The sequence below is a fragment of the Spinacia oleracea genome, chromosome 3 (genome assembly GCF_020520425.1).
Source record: "Spinacia oleracea cultivar Varoflay chromosome 3, BTI_SOV_V1, whole genome shotgun sequence".
NCBI lineage: Eukaryota > Viridiplantae > Streptophyta > Magnoliopsida > Caryophyllales > Amaranthaceae > Spinacia > Spinacia oleracea.
Window position 1 is genome coordinate 36,789,898 of NC_079489.1, and position 9,051 is coordinate 36,798,948.

The 9,051-nt window shown below is 32.5% G+C and overlaps 1 non-coding gene across 1 annotated transcript; it reads left to right on the plus strand.

The window, feature by feature from the left end:
• The first annotated feature begins 8,776 nt into the window (after positions 1-8,776).
• TRNAK-UUU (transfer RNA lysine (anticodon UUU)) lies at positions 8,777-8,848 on the plus strand. The gene has a single exon. It is a non-coding gene; the product is annotated as a tRNA-Lys (tRNA).
• The last annotated feature ends 203 nt before the right edge of the window (positions 8,849-9,051 follow it).

Consider the following 9,051-nt stretch of genomic DNA (forward strand, 5'->3'; position numbering starts at 1 on the left):
ATACTGAGGATAACGTGGCTGATCCTCTGACTAAACCGCTCAACCTAAGCATGAGAGTCATACTAGGTCTATGGGGCTTAGGCATATGGGAGAATGGCTTTAGTTTGTTTACTTTATGTTTACAATTGTAAAGACATTTATTATGCTTTGAATGTTTATCAATAAAAGTTAATTCTTATTTAATTGTTTGGTTTAGTATTAAATAAAATGTCCAAATAACTTGTGTTTTCAAATAGGATTATCGAAAACGTTTTGATAATGGAACCCTATAAAGTGAACTGAAATCACAACTTATTAAGTCCCTAGTCTAAATCACTAAATTGGACATAAGTGATTTATGTGAAGACTAGCATGTAATTAATTGATAGTGCAGTTCCATGGGCTATGGAGACATAGGGATGTCTAATTGATTATATGGATGTATACTTGATGCATTGAGACTTGACCTAACTAGATTCTAAAAGCAGAATCAAACTTCTATATTTAGTGGATTCCTTAGACATGAGTATGTCTTAATAACCACGAGACAATTAGTTTAACTTTGACGCTGTTAAACGCCGCGCCGTAAAAGGAGGTTATAAAGGCAGTGATCAGGTGGGCTAAGAATTGAGTGGGAGTTATCGTCATACAAGAGTGAATAAGTCCTCCTATTTGATAGGAATGGTGTCTGGGCCTCTTGATGAGCGAGAACTGAAAATTGCATGGCCATGCGGAATGGGATTAAAAGTTAATCTTTATTTGAACAGTTCGAACTCGGCGATCAAGAAACTAGAATTTGAGAATAACAGTGTGTTATCAAATTTTGGCATTAAGAGACTTAAGGAATTTAGCATTGCGTTCTTGTCTTCGGACAAGTGGGAGATTGAAGGAATTATGTCCTTAGACATTTCCGGCAATTACTAAATATAAATAGGAATTAATTATGAAGATAATAAATTAATTATTTTAGTAATCATATTTGCTTGCTAGAGAATAAATGTGATTAGTAGGACAATATTGATTGGACCTACAACTAAAATATATTAATCCTATAAGGTCACACATATAAGCACTAATTGGAATGGGCCCAAAAGGTCCTATGGCAACCGGCCTGCTAAGAGAAATAAGGTTGGGCTTTGTGTTAACTTAAAAGCCCTAAACATTATAATAGTTATAATGTCAGGGATTCAGTAACTACGTTGATTGAATATCTGACACAAAAAGCAAACACAAAAACCCTAACTGTCATTCTCTAAACGCCGTACATCCCAAACAAAGCAAGAGACAGATTGTGATCGTTCTCTTCCGTACTAGCATACGTGGGATTCAATTCGTGCTTGTGGACTGAGTAGAGGAGCAACAAGTGGGGCTCTAAGATCTTCGAAGCTTGCATACGAACGGGAGAACACGCTTCAAAGGTGATTATTATTTCGACTTAATCTGATCTATACTATTGTTATGCATGAGATCCTGTGATAGATGTTAGGAAATTGTTTCCTGAAATTCCGCTTTATGCATCTATATGTTCCTACAATATGAACAAAGTCCTAAATCAAGACTCCTTGCTCTTATCTCTGCGGAGTATCTCTATTACATAAGGGAAGAGGGGAGGGTCATTTCAGGAAGTCCACTTTTCGAGTCCCCAAGCAAAAATACTAAATTATCCTTCACACTTTAACAATTTAATTCAATAACATAACTTATTTTTAACGCCAAAACAAACATTTGTAACGTCTAAAATCTTCCTCATGGGCCCATACACACAACTGTACAGAACAACAGTTACAACGTAATTGAAATTAATTGTGATTGATTGATTAAATTAGGAAAGGAAATCAATTTGATTGAAATTAATTGTGGTTGATTGATTGAAATTTATTTTGATTGATTGATTAAATCAGGAAAGGAAATCAATTCTCTCTCCTTATAAACTACTAATGGCGGGTTCTCTTCCTTCCCTTACCTCACTCAAGCTCCATTCCCCTGCTCACAATGGGTAAATCTCTCTTTCTCTTACCCGTTTCTCTAAATAGGGATTGTTATCGTATTTGAATCTGATTGCTCTAATTACGCTTCGATTTGGACACAATGGCAGCGGCGGCAAGTGCGCAGCAATGAAAGAAGTTCTTACTGTTGGTTTTTGTCTCATTCTCCTCGGATCCGTGCTTTGATTTGATTTTGCGTTGTATTATTTCGGTCATGTTGTGAAGTTTTGGATTGATTAATCTCAGGGTTGGTTTTGGATTGATGAATTTTTCTCCAATTGCTTTGGAAGGTACGTCTAATCTCACAAGTTATCTAAAATTATTTTCTGCACTATTAAGATCTGAATTGGATTTGAATGTTTTAGTTTTTAATTTCTTATTTGCCATTTTTTTGCTTTGTTGATATTTTTATCATTGAATTGGGATATGATTTATTGGTGCACCAATTAGAAACTTGAGAAATTAGGTTGAAATATGGCGGAATTTAATCCTCCAAAGATGATTCCATAGAAAGACAGGCGAAAAAAGAGATACACCTAACCCACCAATTCCATTTATCATGGATTCATAAATGTTACTTCGTACTCTGTTGTAAAGTACATCTGTTTCCCACTAAAAAGCAAAAGCCCAGAAAAATTCCCAATTCTACAATCATCCAAATTGCTAAACCCGTTAATACTCTCTCTTAAAATCCAAAACGTTTAATACCCATTTTCACTTTCTTCCAAAAAAATCATTTTCTTTTTTGCTTCAATGGTTCTCACATGCCCTATTTTCAGCTCCAAATTCTAAAGAAAACAACCCAAGTTTTCGGACCTTTTGGTAATTTTTACCTGTTTTTATTCATTTGCTCTGAAATTTACAATAATATGAGCATTAAATAAGTTAAACCCTATTTTTATTGTGATTTTAGTAGCTGTTGTAAGCATAAAGATTATATTTTTATTCTTGGGTTTTTCCTCATATTGTTAGAATGGAAATGGGAAAGAAATTGGTGCCTATTTGTTTGTTATTGTTGCTGGTTGAAGTTGTTTTAGTGTATGCTGTTGGTAAAAACATTTAGGAAGTAAATATATGGCCAATGTCAAAGTATGTTAGCAATGGGAATAAGATTCTTTATCTAAGCCATGATTTTGAGTTAAGGACTGTTGGGAGCAAGCATCGTGATCAATTAGGGATTTTGAAAGATGGGGTTTTAAGGGTATTGTCACCTTAGATCATGCCATTGATGCTAATTTTTTGCGGTTCGACGGTTCGGCCAATTGACTTTCCTTAAAGGGATCAATGTGGTTATTCAACCACCAAGTGATGAAGTATGGGTTTGTTTATTTTAGTTTATGTTTTAAGGAATATGTTTATATAGTTCTCTTATTGCTTTACCAGGATATATATATCTCCATTATATAAGTAAGCAATAACCTGAATTTAATGTCTCTTAAAAGCCCCCGAAAATCAGTCCAAAATTCGCGGGCTCTGTTAGGGCTCTTTACATTAGAAGATAAGGGATTCATATACTCATCCTCGGTTTAACTCAGATGTCATGAAGTCTCTTCAGATTGAGCAGTTAATGGATCAAGAAGTTGAGTTGCAGAGAGTTGCTTTAACTTTGTCTCAGTAAGTGCATCCTGCCTTCTAATGTCTCAGTTCTTGGTTACTGTTTCTGTTTCATGATATCCATGTGGGATTATGGGAATATACCGTGGCAATTTTTGTGTAGAATCATGTTCTTTAGCATCATAGATGACAGAGGGGGATCTCAACCGTCAACACAGTGGTATATTTATCGAATGCCCCGATATGGATCCTTGATACTTTGTAGACCTTGCATTTTTAATTATAACCTATGTTAGTTGTAGTACATTCTTTTTATATATAAGAAGATTAAATTCAGAAGCAATCAATAATAGACTTGCATTTTTGTATGAAATGCAGGTATGGATGGATGATCCAGGTAATGTAACAAAAAAAGACCATCTACGAGGGAGCAAATGTTGGCTACTTTGCGTGGTCATATATAGGTCGACAATTTCGAATGGAGATTGGGATATACTTCACTATTTGGTATAGTGTATTTTGATTACAAAGACCTTAAGAGGTATCCAAAGATGTCTGCTTATTGGTTGAAAAACATGCTTCGTAGAGGCTAGAATCGGTCATCAAGGATCATACATGGACCCTCTATTAGTACTTAACTACTTATGCTTTGTAATGGATTCGATGATGTTTGCAATTTGTAATGTTTTTAAGTTCAATAAAGATCTTCTTTAGACCATCAACTTCAGTCTTTTTCTCTTAAAGTTTCACATTCGAGATGATCATTCGTGTGATTTCTTAGACATTTTTTTTATTCCATATATTATTCGGGTGATATATGCTATAATAGAACTTTTAGTTTTATACTCACGCACGCATCGCGTGCATATAAGACTAGTTTAATTAATAAGGGAACACATGAGGTCATATGATAAATGCCCTTTCGATTGCCGCTATTAATTGTAACATACCATGAGTGTTTAATTGCAAAACACACCCAAAAAAATAATTACTTAAGAATGGTATAAAGAAGGTGTTATACATAAACATAATTTTTAAATCCATATTAAAGAATACCATAAATCAAGGAATACATAATTATACACAATCAATTAAAATGTCTGAATTTCCTTTTATATACCTTTACAATTCAAATGATCTTCATCCAAAATGATATTGTACACATATGGCAAAATCAAATGTGGCATAATTTGTATGATCTCGGTGGTGGTGTTACCTACGTACCTAAACCCATTAGAGAATTTAATCAAGAATATTATTATAGTGTTGAGTACATGTGTTAGACAAGCATATTGTGAGCAAAATAAGCAAGTGATACACACAACTTTACATGTTTTTTTTTTACGTAATTGATTATTTTTTCATCCAGTTTTATTATTTACTTTCGCACGCATTGCGTGTATATAAAACTAGTAACTATATATTGATGGAGTTGTGCCTTTGTGTTGAAGTAAAGTTTTAGATCATGGCAAACCTATATAGGTCCGGAGGGGTCAAAGAGATCCCCATTATTTTTGGAAAAAAAACTGTAAAATTGATATTGGGGTATTTAATTGCACTTGGAATCATTAACGTACTTATGTGTAATTAACTTACATTAATGACAATGAAATATATATACTTGAAATATAATGGTGACCTGAATACTATGCTACACAGGTGAGAGCGGGGTTTGCATCCCCTTAAGCGAAAGTTAAAGATGATTTTTTTCCGCTTCTTTTTGTAGTTTTACTTGTCCTTCGTTGATCATCTAAATTCTTCATGTTTATTCTTTTTTCCTTTTCCTTCATTGCTTTTTTTCCCCTTCTAGAATGGTTCATGATTTTGCTTTTACAAAAACACAACAAATAGTAATGTTATTTTTTTCTTCAAAAAGATTTTGTAATTTTCATAATATATACTTCTAGTGGCAATTATTGTAATAAAGTAAATCTATTTAAAAGTATGAAAAACTCGTTTTTTCCGTTTTAAATTGAAATCACGCCAAATTATTGTTGTAATTTGGAATAGGTGTTCAGTTTTATTGCTATGAAAATCCAAAATTAAAGTTCATAAATCCTCCATATATTTTATTTATGACGTTTTTAATATTTCGAATACTTACCTTTCAACTTTAACCCTCTATAAAGAAAAAATATGAGAAACAAGAAAGCAAAATAATAAATTTTTTTAGACCCCAATTTATAAATCCCTGGATCCACTCCTACTTTTTTTACGTCCTACTTTTACTTGAATTTGGTACATAAGTCGTGATAATTATTTTATTTTATGTTTTTGAAATGGTAAGAAGAAAAAAAGGAAAGTACTACTCCCTCCGTATTTTTTTAAGAGATACACTTGGTTGGGCACGGGTTTTAAGAAAAATAAAAGAAGTGAGGTTGGAGTAGATATTTTAATAAATAAGTACATTGGGGACCATGTCATTTTGAACAAGTGGAGGTGGGGGTGGGGTGGGTGTAGTTGTAAAATTATTTTTTAATTGGATGGTGGGTCATAAAGTGTAGTAGATATATTATTTAATTAGGTGGTGGGGTTGATAAGTTACCAAAAATGGCAAGTGTATCTCTTAAAAAAATACGGCCGGAAAAAGCAAGTGTATCTCTTAAAAAAATAAGGAGGGAGTAGAAACTAAAGTCGAAGATGTGAAAAAGTTATATGGAATCTAGACACCGAATACTTTCGATAGAATAGATAACTTTTTTTTTCTGCTAGACAGAATAGATAAATAAGTGTTGCAAATTTCATGAAAGAATCAAATCATAAATTATGCTTGAGCTTGGCTAATAAGTCGAATCGATTCATAATTTAGTGCGAAAATGATAAAGGTCGCAACATGCGACCTTTAAGCCATGTCACAATGATGACATGACATGCTTATGTGTCATAATTTAAATTGTAAATTAAAATATTTAATTTATATATTCTATCTTAAATGGTTCATAAAAAGCTAGGAAAATCTTAATATTCTAATTTGTTTCCTTATTTATATCGACTACTTTATTTACATGTTTTCATAGTAAAAATATTACATTGATAGTAAAAATATTATGATGACTCATAGTCTACGTGTCGTCTATATGTACCAATTAAACTGTGCCACGTAAGATTGCGACAACTAAATTTTGTCACAACTTGCGACCTTTATCATCACCCAATTTAGTGATTATGTTACGCTTGTCGCTTGAGACCCAGCCCAAAATGAGATTGTACTCATTATTAATGAGACAATTACACAAATTAATCATATACACTTCAATAATTATGCAATTATATGCTTATGCTTATCATTCTTATAGCATGTGTTATCGTCCATATAAGTTGTTGAAAGGTAAGAAAATATTATAATAGATTTTCTTGTCATAAGTAAATCATCCTACCTAACACTTAACACTTTGCACAATTCTCTCTTACGGTTAAAATATTCGGCAACTTTTGTGTAAGATCGCCTTACCGGAAAGACCACTTTGATTGTTAAACTAATTGATTCCATTTCTTAACTAATTGGTTACTTTGCTTAATTAATTGATTCAATTGCTTAACTAATTAATTCTTTTGCTTAACTAATTGGTTTCAGTGCTTAACTAATTAGTTCAAGTGCTTAACTAATTGGTTCTATGGATTAACTTGTATGATACCAATGTGGTCTTTTGTGTAAGACCGCCTTATAGAAAAATTTGTATAAAATATTAGACGCCTTATTAGAGTTATACATTTATCCTATTGATAAGTTTAATTCATTTTGTACCCTTTTGTCCGTTAATTAATGTTTACTCCATTTCTTAATAACCTATAAGAAATATCATAGCCATGTGGAGTTTTATTAGATTTGATTTTTATTCATATTTTTAGATATTAACTTAATTTTTATACTTTTTACATGAGATAATTACGTTTTAAGTCGCATCTTTAAAAAGTAAAAAGTCAAATAATAAAACATTAAGGAATGGAAAAAGTATAATTTAACATGTACTCAAACAAGACATGTTTAACTAATCCACTTGCAATAATAATGGGTACAATTCGGTCCATCGATATGATATTAGGCCTCCAAGTTTCAATTTAATATAACATGAGCATTATTTATTGTTGCTTGTGTCAGTATGCTTGCCAAAGTTTTGCCAGAAGATCATTAACACTTAACAGGTGCATGGAATAATGCAAGCTAATTGCATTTAAAGCACCAACTGTTTAAATGTAAACTACTTTTTATTTACGACATCAAATTAATTTTGATACATCCACTTTTAATTTGTTAGAAAGATACTAAAATCAATTTCCTACTTTTTCTCGGACAACTTTAGGAATGACATGTTAGTTAGAGATGCATTTGACATTTTTTCTTAGGTGAGTAAAATCAGTTAGCATCTCTCTTCGGAAAGAGAGATTGCAATTTTAAAATATGCCGTCACAAATGTTTAATCTATTTTTGATATGGATCTTTATCGATGTTTATAAGGTTATAGTTAAGTTATTAAATATTAAAGGCGGATTTAGGATCGAAAGAAGCACTAGTCGCACACAGTGGCGGAGTCAGGAATTTTTTTTTGGGGTGTCGGCAGTGACGTTCCCAGGATTTTTAGAGTATTGTGTCGGGTGATCCTCCACATGCAACACACAATATATTACTAAAAAAATGTATTGTCCTTAAATTAATCAATATTCATATTACAATCGTACAAAATTATTACAACTATTCTCTACGGTTTTCATATGTGTGGTGAAAACAAAAAAGAGTAACTTAATTTAAGAGAGCGGGTATTAAGTTCAAAACTCTAAGAGACCAGTTAATTCTAAACACTGCTCTCTTTTATTTAATCCCCCTACAGTTATTTAAAATTCTAAGAGAACGGTTGTGTCTAAAGACTGTTCTCTTAGAATTATCTCTATAGTATACCGATCACTTACGTATGGAGCGGGTGTTTTTAAGTATAATCTAAGATATCGGTTCTCTATATACCAGATCTCTTAGCTCTCAGCTATAAATTTTTTTTTCCAGTTTTTTTTGGGGGGTCGGTGGACCCCCATGCACCTACCTAGCTCCGCCACTGGTCGCACAACACAACAAAAGAAAAACAACGGATGATTAATTGTTGTAGAACAAAATGTAGGGAATTCACAAGTTGAGGATCAAAATACCATGTCATTTCATTGAACAATAGGTAGTTAATCTGTTGTGTTTTGTTGTTTATCTCCATAATTGTTCAACAAACTACAGTTGTTTAGTATTAAATAATACAATGTCATAGTTGAAGCAACAAGCCGTCTTAGCTCAGTGGTAGAGCGCGTGGCTTTTAACCACGTGGTCGTGGGTTCGATCCCCACAGACGGCGTTTTTTTAGCTTTTTTTATTTTCCATGAATTTCCCCAATTTCATACACAATTTTTTAAACAAAAATCACATTTAGCGCAAGCTTTACAACGAAAACACAAAATTCAACAACAATTTTAAAACGAACGAATAATGATTTTATTGAGAATTGTGACCAACGAATAACAAATGTGGTACAAATATAATGATTGTAATAACAATCAA